At 40.8% G+C, this 20,935-nt stretch overlaps 1 protein-coding gene across 3 annotated transcripts in view; it reads right to left on the reverse strand.

Annotated features, from left to right (window-relative positions):
- STXBP6 (syntaxin binding protein 6) overlaps positions 1 to 20,935 on the reverse strand; it is a 254,021-nt gene that overhangs the window by 193,700 nt on the left and 39,386 nt on the right. The gene's annotated exons all lie outside the window — the stretch shown is intronic.

A 20,935-nucleotide genomic window follows, 5' to 3' on the forward strand; every position in this document is an offset into this window, starting at 1 on the left:
GCCCTACTGCTCACACAGGACTTCTGGCTACAGAGCTGGTAGACCGCCCCCACCCCGTATCCTCTACATCCACCCCCAGCTCCAAAGTGGCAATGTGGCACCCGAGGCACCTGGTGGCCTCCTCCCAATACAGTTCTTCCTCCTGCAGCTGCTCTCCAGCCTGTGGTGGGTGTTTCCCTTTGGTACCATGGGTGCATGGCTTTATCACTGTGCCTGGCACATTATTCGGGAATTGCAACGCACTCGGGTTTTCATCCAATCCCTCTGACCATTCTTTCGGTCTCCTGCACAAACTTTGCTCCACTATTTCTGCTCTTTCCTAAAATGTTATTCCTCCAGGTTTAGCCCAATGCACTCTTTTTTCCACGTTTTATGGTCTCGCTTGGTAACCTCATTCATTCCTAAATTCCAACCACCTATAGGTTGCAAACAAACATACCACATCTACATCTTCTGACCAGATATCTGCAGTCAATTTCCACCTGGATGAGCCATAGGCACCTCAAACTCAACAAGCCCCAAACTGAATGGATCATCTTCCCCTAAACAGTTTCAGTCCTATATTCCTATCTCGGTAAACAGCACCACCATCCATCTGCCTACGTGAGAGGCAAGCTTCTTTCCTGAACCCCTTCCTTCCTTGTTCCCTCTGATCTATCCCCTCACCCCTCACCGAATTCTGTTGAATTCTATGTTCTAAATCTCTCCACATCTACTCACTTCCCTTTCTGTCTTGTCCTTGCCCTAAGTCAGAGTGCTATCACCTCCTGTCTGGGTAGCAACCTCTGAACTGATCAACCAGTACCCAGGACTGCCCCCAATCCACTTCCTACAGTGAAGCTAGAGTTCCTTTCCTAAAATGCCTGGGGTAGATTACTTATCAGCTGCCTCTCAGCCCAAGCCCACCCTTTTGTATTCTGTTGTGATGCTGGAGCTAGAAGTCTGCAAACCACATATCCTAGAATCCCCTGCAACTGGCTTCATGTTAAATTCTGCCAATGAGAACTACCACCATGGGACTGGAAGGCAGAGGTGGGGAGAACTTTTCTTCCTGTTTTCCAGCTTTCAGACTTGGCAGTAGCAGATGGCGCTAGTTCTCCATGCTTTTAGTACACTGTGTACAAGCCACAAACCCCTCTTGATGACTGAAGCCCCAGCCATAGGCAATCCCTCCCCAGAGGCCCACGTACCTCCTTGGCAGTTCTATGGGAATCTCTACTCTGAGCTTCTAGGTTTGGCTAGCCACACTCATTCTCTTTTGTTCCCCCAGCCCTAGGGATGGCAGCTGCTTCCTGAAGTTACTAATCTCTAGGACCTCTGCTTCTACTACCCACTCAGCCCTCCCAGAACCTGTGTGTCCAATTTGAAATATTAGCATTATATCTATTTTCTGACTGAACCCTGACTGATACAGAACTTGCTACCAGGAGTGGTTCCCAGAAATAAATCCTAAAAGTGGTCTTATGGGATTGGGTTGCATATCACTTTGACCTTGGACGATGATGGCCTCATGCCTCCCTCTAGCACATTCCATACATAGTTACCACTGTGATTTTTATAGAATGTCTGCCACCACCTCAGTGGCTCACCAAGGCTATCAGGAGGGTGGGTTTGAAGAGGTTCTCAGAGTTCTAGAGCCACCGTTTCTCTCTGTGGGTTCTCTCCTGACCACTATTTCCTCCCTCCCTCATGTTCCAAGCCCTACCCATTCTGAACTCCTTTCCATTTCAGAACCACTGTGCCTCTTTCACTGCCTTCAGAAGGTTCTTTCTCTGTTTTGTATATCATGCCCCTAATCTTCTCTGTTTACCCAGTTAACTTCTACTGAGCTTAGACAGCATTTTCTCTAAGAAGTCTTCCCAGATCTACACGTACCCATTATAGCAGTAATGATACTATTAGCTCTGAGTATTTACTCTGCATTCTCTACCAAACCATGATTTCTGGGAAGATGAGCACTATGCTTAACTTCTCATAGTTTTAATCTTGCACAGTAGGTGTTCAATAATAGTTTGTTGAATGAATGAATAAATCCACGAACAAGAAAGTACAGATTCATTCCCACTAGGGAGATCTGGAAACGCTACTTAAAAAAAGGTAGGGTTTTGTACTGGGCCTTTAGATGCAATTTCTGTCACTGTAGACATTTTACAGAAAATATTTTCCTGAACTTCCATGGACTCACTAACAAAATAGATAAAAAGATTTATTTTTCTTTTAGCGATATCTGAATTATCAAGCAGCTCTTGGAAAATAAGCTTCTTGGGAATATAATTTCTATCTTTGGGATTTATCCATAGGCCAACCACCTAGATAAAGCTAACTTAGAGCAGCTAAATGCCCTTGGATGTTTATCAGCTCATACTGTCCCCTTTTAGAAGGCCTAGCCTGTTTCCAACATCTGTTCTAAAGTAAAATGTATACTGAGATCCCAATAAACTTACTATATTGCTTTCCTTTCAAAAATCTCACACACACCAGATTTGAGAAACTGCTTTAAACTATGTATGCTATAAATCTGAACATTACTTTCAGAACATAGTAAGTGGAAAGAAAAGTGCTTCAAAGAGATAGAAATCTTTATATTGATCTCTAGGTATAGATTTACTATATAAATTAGACATGTATTTCCATATTTGGGACCCATTCTTACTCCTACTCCAAATAGAGAAATAGCTGAGTTTTCCTACAGTTTTGTAATTTTATGGGTAGCAGTAACATATCTATGCGAATTTTACTTCTGAAAACATATCTTCTATGCTTAAAATTTATTTATTATAAAATAAGTCAAACACTGGCCAAAAACTTCTAGGTTAATGTTTTTTGATGCTTCTAAGACAGCGAGTAGATTTATTTCTGCTGAGTAAACACAGCAACATTTTGCAGTTCAAAGGTTTTAGTCCTTAAGAATTTGGTTATTCATTTACTTTATTTCCTTGATATCTTGGTAACAACAATATACTTAGCACAAATCAACAATGGTACAGATTCTTCCTTATTTATTTTTAGGTAATTATATTCATACTACCCTGGCACATGGTTAATATTGCATGGCAACACAAAAAGAAGAAATCATTCTCTAAAGTTGGTTAGCTTTTCAAGGTAGTAAAGTAACCATAAAAAATAGGAATGATGTTCTATCTCTTGACTTTGATGATGGATCAAATGCCTGGCTCTACCCCTTTTTCTCCTTGCCTTCCCGACTCATACCGAATTCCTTGGTAATCACACAACAGGACTTGCTCTGCCTGAATCTCTCAGCTTCATTTCCCCCTTCATATCCCAAGAAATCCATTTAAAACAAGAATCCCCAAATCACTTCTCTTGTGAGTTTCAGTTAAACTTTAACTATCTTGTTGGCATCACACAGGGCTTTCTTGCTTCTCTCTTTCCAAAAAGGAAAGGGAGGGATGCCTGGGTGGCTCAGCCAGTTGAAAGCATCCAACTTAGGACTTCAGCTTAGGTCATGATCTCAGGGTTTCTGAGTTCGAGCCCCACATCAGGCTCCATGCTGACAATGCGGAGCCTGTTTGGGATTCTCTCTCCCTCCCTTTCTCTCTGCAACCCCCCCCCCCAACTCTCTCTCAAGGTAAATAAATAAACTTTTAAAAAAAAGGCAGGGGGTGTGGGGAGAAGGGGAAAGAAAGGGAGCAGAGACAGCCCCAGAGTACACAAAGACACTTGAATGAATGGGAATACACCATTTCTGAGAATTGTCAGCTAAAAAAGTCAAAGTAAAAAAGGTTAGGCCATGGTTAAGCGGTAATGCTCTGGAGCCAGCTTACCTATGCTCGAGTCACAGTTCTGAGGACTGTATCTCTTTGGCCTGATGACATGATTTGCCTCTTTGTGCCTGCCTTGGTCTCCTCATATGTAAAATAATAATGACATTAACACCTGCCTCATAATTAAAACCTGTCAAGAGGATGAAATAATTTATGCCAAATGTTTAGAACAGCTTCCACAGTAGGCACTCAGTAAGTGTTAACTATTATAATTTCCGTTGTGTCCTGAAAAGGCCAACCTGTTCACACAAATTCACGAAAATTGAAAAAAAAACAACAAATCAATAAGGAATCAGAGATACGAGAGAAGAAAAATGGCAAGAAGATGGACATAAAGTAGAGAAGTACTTTGGGTATAACGAGAAATTACATTGAACGTGGATGTGCCGCAGAACTTGGGGTAAGAAGAAATTAGGCCAAAATGGAAACAAATCTAAGGGTGAAGGAAGCGGTGACGTCAAAATAGCTTAGTGGCACAGTCATCAAGGCTTCAGACCCAAAGGGGCTCTCCGGCTCTGCTAGGCCAGGGTTTTGCACTCGTGCTCCCCCTGAGCCCCCATTGAAGCCTGAGGATGCGGGGTGGGCGGGGAGCCTCATCATCACTTCCCACCTGCCAACTACAATAGCTCAGGTAAACCAGTTCCGCTTTTATCTGCTCTACTTGCTCCCAACAGAAAGTATAATTTCTTTGACTAAAAGGTTCTATATCTGAAGAGAGGAAAAAGTAAAACCACAGGAGGTCACTGATCTAGTCCAACACTGCCAACGAACAGATTGGGAAACTGAGGTCCAGGGAGGGGAATGACTTTATCTAGACTCTCACAGCATCTCTGTGGCAGAAGCAGGAATTTCCTGACTCCCAGGCTGGAATCCTGTCCCCTCTTCTCTGTGTGCATGGTCATCACCCTCTCCCCCATAACAACACTCACCTCTATAGGTGCTTACGTGCGGCCTCCAGGACACCTCCTGGTACTTCCCACATGCACGCCTGCCACCATCGCCCACACTTTTACTCTTCCTGGTTCCCTCTACCATCTAATCGCCTCTCAGATTCCAGATCAAATAGCAAATCTTTCACGATTCAGCTCAAACCCCCTCTATGGCTTCCTTTCTTCTATACCCAATTTCTCTTTCCCCATTTGATCACACTAACCCTTAATCCTACTGAAGATTTTGCAGCTTCTATCAGAGTACCCACAAGATATGATGGGATGAATGTCTTCCCATGGTCACTGACTAGACCGTAAACTCCTTGAGATCAGTATCAAATCTCATTACCATGCATCTTTGTACCCCCAGTTCAGAGTGTACCATGGTACCAGACTGCACCATGCCCAAGAAACGCTACACATACATTTTTTCAATAGTTACAATTCTTTTAATTACAAAAGCAGCATAAAAATGCATAGAATAGAAAACAGAAGGGTATCAACCTACCCTTTAGAGATAACTATCAACAGCATGTTGTACATTCTAGACTTTTTCCTATGCATATATAATTCAAAGAAAAAAATAATTAATTGCAATTATGTTGTAAGTACTACAGCTTTTTTTTTTTTTGCCTGAAAATATGTTGAATGTGATATATTTCTTTACACAAATATGTCTCATCTGACCAGTGTCCTATTGGTGGATAGTCACACTCCTTCCACCTTTTCAATAAGAAAATGCAACAGACATCCATTGTGCATCAGTGCAAATATTAGAAACTGCTACATATTTACAATGTTGATAGGTATGTGCAATATCCTTCCACAGTCTTGTACTAATGGTAATTAATCCTCCTGAGTGTATGAGATTACCTTTTTCCTGTCCAACACTGGGTGTTATCAGTCTTAGCAGTCTTTGCCAATCTGATAAGTGAAAAATGGCATGTTATTAAAATGTGCATATCTTAGGTTATTAATGAGGCTGATCATCTTGTATAAGATTGTCAAGGAAGTGGGAGAGGTTCTTTTAAGCAAAAATGAATTTCTTTCAATAATGTCAAAATAATATCTTCTAATGCATGAGTTAGAGATGAGAAGTGAACTCCTAAGTGGTTTTTTTTTTTTTAGTGGTTGATCTCAAGATTACAGGAATATTGGGAATAAAAAGCGTATTGTTTCTTGATAGCTATAAGAAGTCTCAGCTCAAGTTAATCTAAGAGGAAAAACAAAAGTTCTTTCAATCAAGTTGTTAGTGAAGAATAACTGCTACTTGGGTAGAGACCATGACTTCCTGATAGAATTCTATGAATAAACAAAGCTTGGCTACCCTGGGCTGTCAGGACTCACATAATTGTACCAAACAATTTGAATTTATTTTATTTTAACTTTTAATGTTTATTTATTATTATTGAGAGACAGAGAGAGAGAGACAGAGCATGAGCAGGGGAGGGGCAGAAAGAGGAGAAGACACAGAATTTGAAGCACGCTCCAGGCTCTGAGCTGTCAGCACAGAGCCCAACGTGGGGCTCGAACTCACAAACCACGAGATCATGACCTGAGCTAAAGTCCGACGCTTAACCAACTGAGCCATCCAGGTGCCCCAATTTTATTATTTTTAAAATTTTATTTTTAAAAATTTACATACAATTTAGTTAGCATATAGTGTAACCAACGGTTTCAGGAGTAGATTCCTTAGTGCTCCTTATCCGTTTAGCCCATCTCCCCTCCCACACTCCCTCCAGTAACTCTGTTCTCCATATTTATGAGTCTCTTCTGTTTTGTCCCCCTCCCTGTTTTTATATTACTTTTGTTTCCCTTCCCTTATGTTCATCTGTTTTGCCTTTTAACGTCCTCATGAGTGAAGTCATATGATTTTTGTCTTTCTCTAACTGACTGATTTCACTTAGCATAATACCCTCCAGTTCCATCCACGTAGTTGCAAATGGCAAAATTTCATTCTTTTTGATTGCCGAGGAATACTCCATTGTATATATATACCACCTTTTCTTCATCCATTCATCCATCGATGGACATTTGGGCTCTTTCCATACTTTGGCTATTGTTGAGAGTGCTGCTATAAACATGGGGGTGCATGTGTCCCATCAAAATAGCACACCTGTATCTCGTGGATAAATGCCTAGTAGTGCAATTGCTGGGTTGTAGGGTAGTTTTATTTTTAGTTTTTTTGAGGAATCTCCATACTGTTTTCCAGAGTGGCTGCACCAGCATGCATTCCCACCAGCAATGCAAAAGAGATCTTCTTTCTCATGCACCCTCGCCAACATTTGTTGTTGTCTGAGTTGTTAATGTTAGCCATTCTGACAGGTGTAAGGTGGTATCTCACGGTGGTTTTGATGTATATTTCCCTGATGATGAGTGATGTTGAGCATTTTTTCATGTGTCATTTGGCCATCTGGATGTCTTCTTTGGAGAAGTGTCTATTCATGTCTTTTGCCCATTTCTTCACTGGATTATTTGTTTTTTGGGTGTTGAGTTTGATCAGTTCTTTATAGATTTTGGATACTAACCCTTTATCTGATATGTCATTTGCAAATATCTTCTCCCATTCTGTCAGTTGCCTTTTAGTTTTTCTGATTGTTTCCTAAACAATTTAAATTTATTAAACGCCTACTACAGGCATGGCAGATACTGATGAAGCAAACATTGCTAAGATCCAAGCCCTGCCTTCAAAAGAGTTGCCTTTTTATGGTTTTTGTTTTTTATTGGAAAACATTTTGGAGTAATACTATTTTATCATACCTAAAAATTTAAAGAATGATCCTTGAAATGACTGTCTTCAATATTCAAGAGATAAGAAGCTCATCTTTGGCCACTTCCAAGAACTGGCAATAACATTACTGCCTTTGGGAGAAACCAAAAAATGCTTTTAGCCACAGTTATATATTCTCCTTGTTCTTACACAGTGAACATGAACCCATTTAAGTTATGTATTACATGAAAGGTGGTGTGATTACTTTCATAATTAATAACTCCCCAAATCATACAATCAAAATGTCCTTTGTGTGTGAATCTTTATTCATCTCGTGTGTTGGTGGTAACTTATTTTAAGGCAGGGACCTTAAGTCTCCTTACATTCTACCCAGTCCATTAATCACTTAAGTCCTTGCTGAGAAGAATCTAATCATTAAAGGCAGATGCTGAGAGAGACGTTCAAGTAGTCTGTTGTTACAAGACAGAAAAAGAGCTTCACATCCTTCCCTGATAGCTACCAAATCACGGACCATAAACCGCCAGGGCCTAACCCATCCTGAGTTCCAAAAAAAAAATTTTTTTTTAATAAGTATATTCAACAAAACTTTAAAGAAATTATATCAGGCTTGTATGGTGATGTCTTCAGAGATTAATAAGCAGAGAAACATTTGTAACTTGTGCCTAAAACAAGCTAACACAGTAGCATGTTTGTCCTAGAACCTAAGTCACCGTTCTCTTCGCAGATCCATTCACAGAATGGTATTCTCTCTGTGGGGAGTTGGGCTCTGTTTACGATTTGCTGTAGCTGTGCCAGCTGTACCAGAGGCTACAGATTCCTCTAGTGTGCTGCTTTTGCCTCCCTTCTTGCCTTTGGGCTCTCCCAGGTCCTGCTCCTAGGACAGTGTCTATGTGTGTCTTTCGGCTACAATCTGGAGTCCTGTTGGGTAAATGGTAGGACGTGGAGAAAGGAGGCATTCTGGAATCTAAAATGTCACCTCCTTGGAACACCCCACCTCACCTATCTAATCCCTTTGGATTGCTATAACGTCTTATTCTTACCCACTAAATACCCTATCTTGTACATCCCATTTGCTTCTCTCTTAGCCCACTTGTGAGCTCCTTCAGGGCAGCATTTGTGTTTTAGTCTTTTTATATACCAGATGACAGCACAGATACTCAGTAAATATTGTTGGTTATAATGAGAAAGTTCTTTTCTCTCAACAAACTAAAGATTTCATGCCATTCTCATCTTGCCTGCATGGATCCTGATGAGCAAGCCACTGTAATTGTTTTACTTGTTCCTTGAAAGGTAAGGTGTTCTTCTCTTCTGACTTCTCTCATGATTTTCTTTTTCTTTGTTTTTCTGCACTATGAGTAAGATGGGCCCAATTGTGGTTTGGGATGGTAGGCGGAGTACTGTGGTAAATGGGAAATACTTATTTGGTCTCTGTCCCAGGTTCCTAGCCCAGAACTCCAAAAACTCTGAGAATTTCCTGAGTTATAGCAGTGTCTTGTTATTCATAACAAGCCTCTTTCAACACCACTTGAGCTTATGGTAATGAGGTAACTCCTGTGGACCCCTACAAAGGTTTAGGATTTGGGATGGTTGCCAGAAAGACCAAGGCATGATCAGAGGATTGGAACTTTCAGCACTCTACTCCCTCACCCCCAAGGATGAGAAGGGTTAAAGGCTGACGTGAATCACCAATGGCCAATGATTTAGTCAATCATGCCTATGCAATGAAATCCCCATAAAAGCTCCTCAATAATGGGATTCAGAAAACTTCCAGGTTGGTGACCAGGTGGAGGTGCTGGGAGGGTGGTGCTCCTGGAGAGGGCATTCGAGTTTTGTGGTAGGTATCCTGGACTCATCTGCACACCTTGCCCTGTGCATCTCTTCGATCTTGTCAAGCCTGAGTTGTATCCTTTATAATAAAGTGGTAATTGTAAGTAAAGTACTTTCCTGAGTTCTGTGAACAACCTAGGGGAGAGGGGTCATGGGACTCTCCAAATCTGTAGTTGGCTGGGCAGAAATGTGGGTAGCCTGAGCATCCTATTTGTGGCTGCCATCTGAAGTGGGGACAGTCTTGTGGGACTGAGCACTTAACCTGTGGGGTCTAAGTTAACTCCAGGAACTGGTGTCAGAATTGAACTGAATTGTTGGACATTCAGTTGCTATCAGAGAACTAGAGAATTGGTGTGAAAAAAAATCACATATTTGGTGTCAGGGAAAAAAAAAAAAAACCCTCAGGTATTTATCACTGAGTCTCCTGGATCTATTGTTTGGTGTCAGTCATTGGTTTTGCAGAGTTTTCAACCATTATTATTTCAAATATTTCTTTTCCCTTCTCTCTTCTCCTTCTGGCATTCCAACTGCACATATGCTACAATTTTGTATATTGTCCCACAGACTTTGGATGCTCTGTTTAGTTTAATTATTTTTTCTCTTTGCATTTCAGTTTGGCAAGTTTCTACTGATTGAGCTTCAAGTGCACGGATTCCTGCTTTGGCAGTGTCAAGTCTATTCGTGAGTCCATCAAAGGCATCCTTCATTTCTCTTACTATGTTTTTGATTTCTAGCATTCCCTTTTGATTCGTAGAGTTCCAATCTCTCTGTTAACATTGCCCATCTGTTCTTGCAGGTTTTAAACTTTTTCCATTAGAGCCCTTCACATATCATACTTCTTTTAAATTCCTTGCCTGATAATTACACCATCTCTGTTATATCAGATTCTGGTTTTTGCTTGTTACTTTGTTTCTCCAGACTGTGCTTTTTCTTGCCTTTTGGCACTCCTTATAATTTTATGTTGAATGTGGCACATGTTGCATCAGTTGACAAGAAGTGAGGGAAGTAGGCCTTTAGAATAATGATTTATGGTATTTTTCCACCACAGTGACAATACTTTAGGCAGAAAGTAGCATTATCTACCACAATCAAATGTCTTCTTGAATGTATTCATCATTATGCCCTCTTCAAAGATGCACCTTCTGCTAGGTCTTGGGTCTAAAATGTACACAGAGTTACTAGTTATTTTCCCAGGCTACCACTTGCAACAACATCACTTAAGCCACTATGAAAGGTGGGCTCACGACACCAGTCAAGGTTACAGAGACCACTAAACTATTCAGATTACAAACTAGTTGCTTTTCTTGGAACCCAAATTATCGATACTTGGTGAGGATATTCTCTAAAACTATTTCCTGGAAGCAGATGAAACTGGGCCAATACTTTTAGGCCACTATAATGTAATTTAGTCCAATGAATGGAGATGCAGGAAAATTTAACTCCTTCACTGTTAATGATCACAGATTACTTTGGGAGAAGATAATAAGCTCCACATTTCCAGCATAAATCCTTAAAAACTTTTTAAGGTTAACTTATGACAGGAAATTCTATACAGTTGAGTTCTTCCAGTTTTCTAAGTCCTGTTAAACAAACAACAGTTCCCCTGTCTTCACAAAGGCAATCAAACTTAAAAAACAAGTAAGTCAGCATGGAAATATTTATATCATAGATTCTTAAGTGTGAAAGCCAAATAACCAGAGATGTGGAGATGATCTTCTGACAAAAGATTCATGAACTGACAAAAGAGGTGAGAAGAGCAAGATCAGAGAAAAGCTCCAGCCGGCTTCTTTCAAAGTCACCTCTCAGGTGGTGGGGATGGGGAAGACCAGGCGTTAACTCTAAAAATGAAGGAAACACCGACATAATCCCATAATTCCTGCTGATCAAAGGAATAGATGTGCCCCTAATCACAAAGAAGAGTGGAGCACTCTTCCTGTAAAGCACCTTCTTTCCTGGCCTGTAGTGTCCTGAATCCTGTTAAGTCACCTTTCTGTTCTATTGCAACTATTAACATGTGCTTTTGGGGGTTCCTGGGTTGCTCAGTTGGTTAAGCATCCGACTATGGCTCAGGTTACGATCTCATGGTTCGTGAGTTTGAGTCCCGCATCGGGCTCTGCACTGTCAGTGTGGAGCCTGCTCGGGATTCTCTAGGGGCACCTGGCATTCTCAGTTGGTTGAGCGTCCGGCTTAGGCTCAGGTTATGATCTCAGTTCCTGGGTTCAAGCCCTGCGCCAGGCTCTGTGCTGACAGCTCAGCTTTGGACTCTGTCTCTGTCTCTGTCTCTCTCTCTGCCCCTCCCCCACTCATACTCTGTCTCTCTCAAAAATAAACATTAAAAAAAATTTTTAGAAAGGTGCTTTTACAATGGAATATGACAAATCCCAGAGGGAAAGATGACAAATCCCAGAGGGAAAGATTTCAGTGGTAATTTTATAAGGAGAAATAAGCCTAGCTACGGATGTGTGTGAGTCTCTTTACAAAGAATTTCTAGAACCTACAGTGAGTCAAATAAGACCTAACCTAGCTACCAGGCAGAACAAGATTAATCTGTCATTGTCTTATTAAACTGAGCAATAGAGTACATATCACATGAGATGACTCTGTTGCCAAGAAATCATAGGAATGTGGTTCAGTGTCATCCACCAGACATGAGCCCTACAAGTACTTTTTGGACCAGATCAAGACACAGCCTGCTATACTCACACAGTAAACATTTACCATGCCACCACTTTCCCTTTTTTAAACCTCATGCTGGATGAGTCCTGTTACTGGCTAAGGCCAGGCCAGTGTCACTAAGTTCAACAAGATGAAACATCACAAGAATTGATAGCAATACAATGGCATCAGGAAGTGATGTTAGCCATGGGAAGAGCTATTCACCAAGCACGAAGCTAGTTCAAGAAGTTCTTCCAATGCAAGAAATCTAACTAATCAATTAATTCATTAATAAAAACAATGAAATAAATTAAACACTTATTGAGACATGCATAATATATAAAGCACTGTGCTAGCTCTTAGGTAAGAGACTAGGGAAAAGAATACAAAGATAACTGAAGTGTGGTACCTACGTCTAAGGAGTAGACCATCTCAGAAGGAAGACAGTAACAAGGACAAAAGAGAGTAACAGAGCAAATCGAAAAGGGAGACTGATGATCAGCTAAAGAGGAAGAAAGCAGCTGATCTTCAAATTCCAGCTTGAAATGCAGTGCTAGGCTAGATGAAGGGAGCTATTGAATCTGCTGAAACTAAAATACAGTTGAACAGGATTTTCTCGGGTTACAGACACTAATCTCCTCATCTGGCTACCATTCGAAATACTCAGCAAAGTAACTACTTTGATTCTTCCACTGTGGGCCCAGCTCAACGGAATTCAAGGGGAAAAAGGCATCCAGTAACTTGCTCTAGGCAATCTGCAACACCTGCTAACTGTTCCATATTAGAATTAAAGACATGAGGAGAGAGGAAGGCAATTCTAGGTGGATGGTTCACTGGACTTTTGCGGTTGACTACTTAAAGTAAATTTCAGGGATCAATCCTATTGGATTCACTGCGTGTTGTATGTAAGGGATGAATCACTAAATTCTACTCCTGAAACCAATACTACACTGTATGCTAACTAACTTGAATTAAGAAAAAAAAAAAAAAAAAAAAAGAATCATAGAGAAACAACACTTAAAGTCTATGTACCTCTCAGCTCTTGAAAAAATCACTTATTGTTTAAACAATTCCTCTTGGGTTTTTTGTTACCTCCAGCTGACAGCCCCGTTTGAAACAGTCTGGGCAGCTAGACTTGTTAGCTCTCTGAGGTTACAGTTCATGCTTCTTTCATTTCTGGGTATCCCCAGTAGCACCTAGCACAAGGCAGGCACTAAAATATTTGAGAAGAAGAAAAATCAGGGATTACCTAGCATTCCCTGGACTCTGCCCTGAGCCGTTGTGGGTACAGCAAGGAGCAGCAGGTGCAGTAATAAATGCACAGCAGGAACCTACAAGCACAGTAACAACCCTCCTCCAAGAGTGTGGATTCTGCCATTTTTTTTTTTAACGTTTTATTTATTTTTGAGACAGAGAGAGACAGAGCATGAACGGGGGAGGGGCAGAGAGAGAGGGAGACACAGAATTGGAAGCAGGCTCCAGGCTCTGAGCCATCAGCCCAGAGCCCGAGGCGGGGCTCGAACTCACGGACCGCGAGATCGTGACCTGAGCTGAAGTCGGCCGCTTAACCGACTGAGCCACCCAGGCGCCCCGGATTCTGCCATTTGCGTGAAACAACTGGGTCCAGTATCCCCAGGGAAGCAAGATCTAGACACTGAACCTGGAGTCTTTGCCTCTCTCATTTACCACACAGAGTGCTGGGATTAGTTAGGGAAGACTACTTCCTGCTGAAATAGACCCAAAAACGTATAATGGTGCTAACACCTCAGAACTTTGTATCTGGCTTCCATGATGGAGAAGGATGAGGTGTTCATCTTCCTCACGCTGAAACAGGGATTGAGGCTGATGGGCTCTGCCATCTGCATCATGGTCGTTCTACTGGCTGGAATTCAGTCAGATGGCTGCACCCAAGTGCCAGGGAGGCTGGAAGATGTATTCTCACTGTGGACTCGGGAGAAAGAAATCGTGGATTCTGGTGGGTGGCCCACAGCCTCTGCTACTGTATTTTGTGGCTTTTCCTTCCTCTTCCAAGCTTTCTCTTTACTGTGTATTATATACAGTAAAACCTTGGTTTGTAAGCATAATGCCTTCCAGAAACATTATAATCCAAAGCACTTGTATATAATGTTTGCTTGTCTTGCAGAACACTCACAGAACAAGTTACTCACAATCCAAGATTTTACCATGGATGTTTCTATATAGTATTATATATATGTTTTTATATAGTATTTTATATATGTGTACACACACACATACTTTCTATGCAGTAGTAAACATATTTTTACACAGTAAACTTTTGATCCCATCTATATAATAAATGGCCGGGATTTTTACATAAAGATGCCTGATCCTTCCTTTCTAAAGGAAAGGAAAGAACCTGATATTAAGGCCCAGATGAAGCAGCTCCTGAAGTAGCTTCCTCCAAGATAGTCACCTCCAGACAAAGGAGATAACCTCTCCCGTGTCCACACTTCCAATTAGGCCCCTTATCAGGATTCACCCAAATAGTAGGCTCATACGGGGTTCCTCTCCAAGATGACAAGCGCAGCATGTGAATTCCTCAGAAAGGTTGGAAAATGCTAAGTAGGTCCTTGAGACCCTAAATGATTCCATTTTCTGGCTAAGAACCATCATGTCGAACACCAGCACCTGAAACTGGCTTCCTTCTGAGAGCGATCCTTCACGAAGAAAGCATATTTCACTTCAGAGGCATTTTACACATTGATCAATGGGTAGAAACTACACTCTGCTGGAATGTGGACGCAGTGCACTCGCCTAACACACTCCTGGCTGGTACACCACACCCGCCTCCCGGAAGACCTGACGGAAAATCATGCCTCAGCAAAGTGACAAACCAGCACATGCTGTGGACCTTTCACAGTTCACCTTAAATGTTACATCATCAACGTGTAAATGACCCAGCACACACAATCATGCTAGATTATATGCTCTTCTGGAAAGGTACAGGTGATGGGTCTTACTGCCCTCCTCAATGCCTTGTATATACATCATTCAGTAAACATTTGCTGAATGAATACAGTCATTTTATGGTTTTGTCATTAATAATTCCTCTGCATGTGTCCACAGGAGGACACTCAGCTGTCTGACTCATTCTATACACACCCTGGCTAATAGGTGTGGGTAGATACATTCTGGCTGTGACAGTGACCATGCTGGCAGTGACTATGACAGCACGATAAGCCACAAGGTATAAATGACTGTGCTATTTCATGCCTATGGGCCCCAAGAGTCACCATAAGTAGCACAGGACCCTAGGTCCTAATATGGATCCCTCACCCCTTCGCACACTTCCTGTCCCCCATCCCTGTTTTAACTTCCTTCATAGATCCTATCACCATCTGACAGATTTAACTTCTGTGTGTGCCTGTCTCCTCCACTGGAAGCCCTGTGAGGGCAGGGAACTACGCTCATGTTGTCTAGCACACCACATAGGGCCTGCTATGTGAGAAGTGCTCACTTGACATCTGTGGAGGGAAGGGATGAAATGAAGAAGATACTGGGATTCTTTCCTCTAAACCTGAAGATATTAGCTGCAAAACAAATTAGCCCTGCAATGCTTCAGAATACTCACATTCTTTTTTAAATAGTCAGAACGTCTCAAAAACAAGGTCTCACAGATAAGCCACTTTTTATGTCAGAGAGCAGGACTTCTAGAAACTCAAGTAATAGTCATGTCATCTTAAGTGCCCAAGGAAAATGAGAAAGGAATCTTCGGGGTTGAACTCACCTTTGGCAGCCTTTCACCAAACAAGAACCACATCTGCAGGCCTGGCTCCCTCTCTACTCCAGAGTCTTGTCCATGGAGCCAGAACCAGCACCCAAGACATGAAGCCAGACAGGGAATGGGAAATTCCTGGTTACAGAAACAAATTTGCCAGAGCCCCACGTGAACAAAACGATCAGACCCTAGACCCAACTCTCCCTATGGGAAATAGCCACAATTCATTTAAAAAGAAAAAAAAAATGGTTCAAATTAAAATTCTCAGCTTTGTGATAAGACACATTACTTTACATTGTTAGGAAATCACCGATTGTTATAGAAAACAATATGGAGGTTCCTCAAGAAATTAAAACTCGAACTACCATATGATCTAGCAATTCCACTTCTGGGCATACCTGAAGAAAATGAAAACACTAACTCAAAAAGATATCTTCACCCCAATGTTTTAAATAGTCAAAACTTTCTCCTCTAGGGTTTTGATGGTTTCCTGTCTCACAATTTAGGTCTTTCAGTCATTTTGAGTTTATTTTTGTATATGGCGTAAGAAAGTGATCTAATTTCATTCTTCTGCATGTTGCTGTCCAGTTCTCTCAGCACCATTTGCTAAAGAGACTATCTTTTTTCCATTGGATACTCTTTCTTGCTTTGTCAAAGATTAGTTGGCCATACATTTGTGGGTCCAATTCTGGGGTCTCTATTCTATTCCATTGGTCTATGTGTCTGTTTTGTGCCAATACCATACTGTCTTGATGATTACAGCTTTGTAGTAGAAGCTAAAGTCTGGGATGTGATGCCTCCCGCTTTGGTTTTCTTTTTCAACATTACTTTGGCTATTTGGGGTCTTTTGTGGTTCCATACAAATTTTAGGATTGTTTGTTCTAGCTTTGAGAAGAATGCTCGTGCAATTTGGATTGGGATTGCATTGAATGTGTAGACTGCTTTGGGCAGTATTGACATTTTCACAACATTTATTCTTCCAATCCATGAGCATGGAATGTTTTTCCATTTCTTTGTGTCTTCTTCAATTTCCTTCATAAAAAGGCAAGGGAATTAAAAGCAAAAATGAACTATTGGAACCTCATCAAGATAAAAAGCTTCTGCACTGCAAAGGAAACAATCAACAAAACTTAAAGGCAACCAACAGAATGGGAAAAGATATCTGCAAATGACATAGCAGATAAAGGGTTAGTATCCAAAATCTACAAAGGACTTACCAAACACAACACCCAAAAAACAAATAATCCAGTGAAGAAATGGGCAGAATAGACACTTCTCCAAAGAAGACATCCAGATGGCCAGCAGACACATGAAAAGATGCTCAACATCATTCATCACCAGAGAAATAAAAATCAAAACTACACTGAGATACCACCTCACACCGGTCAGAGTGGCTGAAATGAACAGTTCAGGAAACAACAGATGCTGGCAAGGATGTGGAGAAACGGGAACCCTCTTGTACTGTTGGTGGGGATGCAAACTCTTGCAGCCGCTCTGGAAAACAGTATGGAGGTTCCTCAAAAAGGTAAAAATAGAACTACCCTACGACCCAGCAATAGCACTACTAGGAATTTATCCAAAGGATACAGGAGTGCTGATTCATAGGGGCACATGTATCCCAATGTTTATAGCAGCACTATCAACAATAGCCAAATTATGGAAAGAGCCTAAATGTCCATCAACTGATCAATGGATAAAGAAGATGTGGTTTATATATACAATGGAATACTTACTACTTGGCAATGAGAAAGAATGAAATCCTGCCATTTGCAGCAATGTGGATAGAACTGGAGGATATTATGCTAAGTGAAATAAGTCAGAGAAAGACAGATATCATATGTTTTCACTCATATTTAGAACTTGAGAAACTTAACAGAAGACCATGGGGGAAGGGAAGGGGAAAAAAAAATAGTTACAGAGAGGGAGGGAGACAAACTATAAGACACAGTTAAACACAGAGAACAAACCGAGGGTTGATGTGGGGGGGGGGGGCAAGGGAGAAGGGAAAATGGGTGATGGGCACTGAGAAGGGCACCTGTTGAGATGAGCACTGGGTATTATATGTAAGCGATGAATCACAGGAATCTACCCCCAAAACTGAGAGCACACTGTATACACTGTATGTTAGCCAACTTGACAATAAATTATATTTTAAAAAAATAGTCAAAATTATTTACAATAGGGGCGCGTGGGTGGTTCAGTCGGGTGAGCATCCGACTTCAGCTCAGGTCATGATCTCACACTTCGTCGGTTCGAGCCCTGCATTGGGCTCTGTACCAGCAGCTCAGAGCCTGGAGCATGCTGTCTCCTTCTCTCTCTGCCCCTGCCCTGCTCGCACTCTGTGTCTCTCTCTCTTTCTCTCTCTCTCTCTCTCTCAAAAATAAATAAACATTAAAAAAATTTTTTTTCATTATTTATAATAGCTAAAAATATGGAAACAACCTAAGTGTTCATCAGTAGATAAATTAATAAAGAAAATATACAATGATATACTATTAAGCCACAAAAAGAAAAAAATCTTGCCATTTGTGACAACACGAATGGACCTTGAGGGAATTATGCTAAGTGAAACAAATAAAGACAAACACCATATGATCTCACTTATATGTGGAATCTGAACAAGGAAACAACCAAACATGGGGCAGCTGGGTGGCTCAGTTGGCTAAGTGCCCAACTCTTGATTTTGGCTCAGGTCATGACCTCACGGTTTGTGAGTTCGAGCCCCACGTTGGGTTCTGTGCTGACAACATAGAGCCTGTTTGGGATTCTCTCTCCCTCTCTCTCTCTGCCCCTCCTCAATTTGCTATCTTTCTCTCAAAATAAATAAAAAGAAACTTTAAAAAATTAAACAAACAAAACCAAACAAACAAAAAACATCAAGCTCATAGATACAGCTCATAGATACATCCATGGGGATGGGGAGAAGCAAAATGAGTGAAGGAGGTCAAAGGGTAGAACTTGCAGTTATAAAATAAGTAGGTCACAGGGTTGTAATGTACAGCATGGTGACTACAGTTAATAATACTGTATTACGTATTTGAAAGTCGCTAAAAGGGTTGATCTTAAAAATTCTCATCACAAGAGGGGCGCCTGGGTGGCGCAGTCGGTTAAGCCTCGGACTTCAGCCAGGTCACGATCTCGCGGTCCGTGAGTTCGAGCCCCGCGTCAGGCTCTGGGCTGACGGCTCAGAGCCTGGAGCCTGTTTCCGATTCTGTGTCTCCCTCTCTCTCTGCCCCTCCCCTGTTCATGCTCTGTCTCTCTCTGTCCCAAAAATAAATAAACGATGAAAAAAAAATTTAAAAAAAAAATTCTCATCACAAGAAAAAAAATTTTGTAACTATGTATGGTGATGAATGTCAATTAGACTTACTGTGGTGATCACTGTGTAATATATAAAAATACCCAATCATTATGTGGTACACCTGAAACTAATATAATGTTAATGTCAATTATTCCTCAATAATAATGAATAATACACAGAATAGAAAACCACTTTAATAATATATACTATATAATGATTATATAGTATATGACTATATATTATATAAATATATGTGATATGTAACTAATATAAGAAAAAGTGTTTAAAATTCTATTGAAAGACATTAATACAAGTAAGTGGAAAGCTAAAATAAACCACTGAAATGTCACTGATTTGCTAAGCTACTGTTTGATGGAACTTTAAAATCCATGTTTTTTTAAAATTTTTGGCATATGGAGAACAGTCTGTAAATGGCAATAATGATCTCATTCATTCATTCTTCTGTTGATTCTCAAATAGTAATTAAACAGTACTCCCAAAGTAATGGTAAAAGATACTACCAGCTTGAGAATGTGCCACAAAAAGATATTTTACACAACAAAAGTTTTTATACATACAGAACATTTACACATAAGAAGTTTCTGGAATAGTCGACATTAGGATTTAACAACTCATGGAAGAATGGCAAAGTTTTTAAATCCCCAAAGAGCCATTCAAACACTTTCCATCATACTTCTCGACCTTTCCACCAAGACTTTCTTCAAATGTACTCTGGCCACAGGGTTTGCTTCAAGGTTTTTTGGTTCGTTGGTTGGTTGGTTTTTAGTAAGTATTACTCCAGTCAGCCCACTAGCCAGCCAGTATGTATTATGCATTAAAGCCAGAGCTGGGCATGGAAAGTTCTGAGACTAAGAACTTTCGCAGCAAGTTACTGGCTTCATCAGCAGCATACAACAGATGGACTGGATGATAGCTAAGATCATTTCTACTTAACTTATTTTGTTTTGATTTTGAATAACTTCACACAACTATAAAATTTTACAACATATCAAGTGAAGGCAGGCAGCAATGAAAAAATAAAATTTCAAAGTCGTTCTATAAGTGGAGAATTCTTGATCCCTGGGTTTTAGTATTTGAAGTTCTGAAAACTTAAACATACATCTTCAGATCTTATTTGATTTCCTAGAGATGTTTTTCTCTTACTCTCATTTGCAGATCACCTGAGTTCTTTGCTTTTCCATTTTCCTACTTGTCTCACAAAGTAAAAGTGAGAGAGAGAAGAATCATACAGATTACACTAAACTATATAATAAATAATCAAAACATACTTCTTTCCCAGACCCAAGTCCCCAGACCTAAGTCAGGTTCCACAGTATCGTGTAGCATATTTAAACGCAGAGAAAAGCTCTCCTCCCTTAGTGAAACAGAGACCCAACATGTCCACTCCCACCAACTGAGGAAGAGAGTATGGTCACATTGTCCTTGTTCCTTCAGAACTCACCCCCACTTGGCTCTGACCCTCAGCTAAGCAGAGTACATTTTCAGTGGAAAATGTTCCTAGACTCCAAAGCACCCATATGTAGCTTCTTCAGGCAAAATGATATCTCTCTCTCTCTCTCTCTCACACACACACACACACACACACACACACACACACACACACCTTGCATTTAGAACCAAAGTAAAATACCAGAAATTTGTACGTGTCATGGTTCTAAACCACGTAGTAGTAGGGACTGCTACCGTATGAACTACAAATCATGCAATGCCGTAATTTATCTTTTCTAGAAAGAGTGGCACTCTCCAAAGAGAAAGGCTATTCTAACAGGCTATTGTTCCCAATCTCCACAGCAGCCTAACTTCAGCTGGGTAGTAATTCTAAAACTCCTGAAAGGAACAAAACACAACTGCTCCCAGCAGTGGCTCGCTGAGATTTGGCAAAGCTGGGAAGAGGCTTTCAGAGTTTCTGAGATATTCTAAAATAGCTTCATATCCTTTTGGGAATCA

This window comes from Leopardus geoffroyi, chromosome B3 (genome assembly GCF_018350155.1).
Source record: "Leopardus geoffroyi isolate Oge1 chromosome B3, O.geoffroyi_Oge1_pat1.0, whole genome shotgun sequence".
Lineage (NCBI taxonomy): Eukaryota > Metazoa > Chordata > Mammalia > Carnivora > Felidae > Leopardus > Leopardus geoffroyi.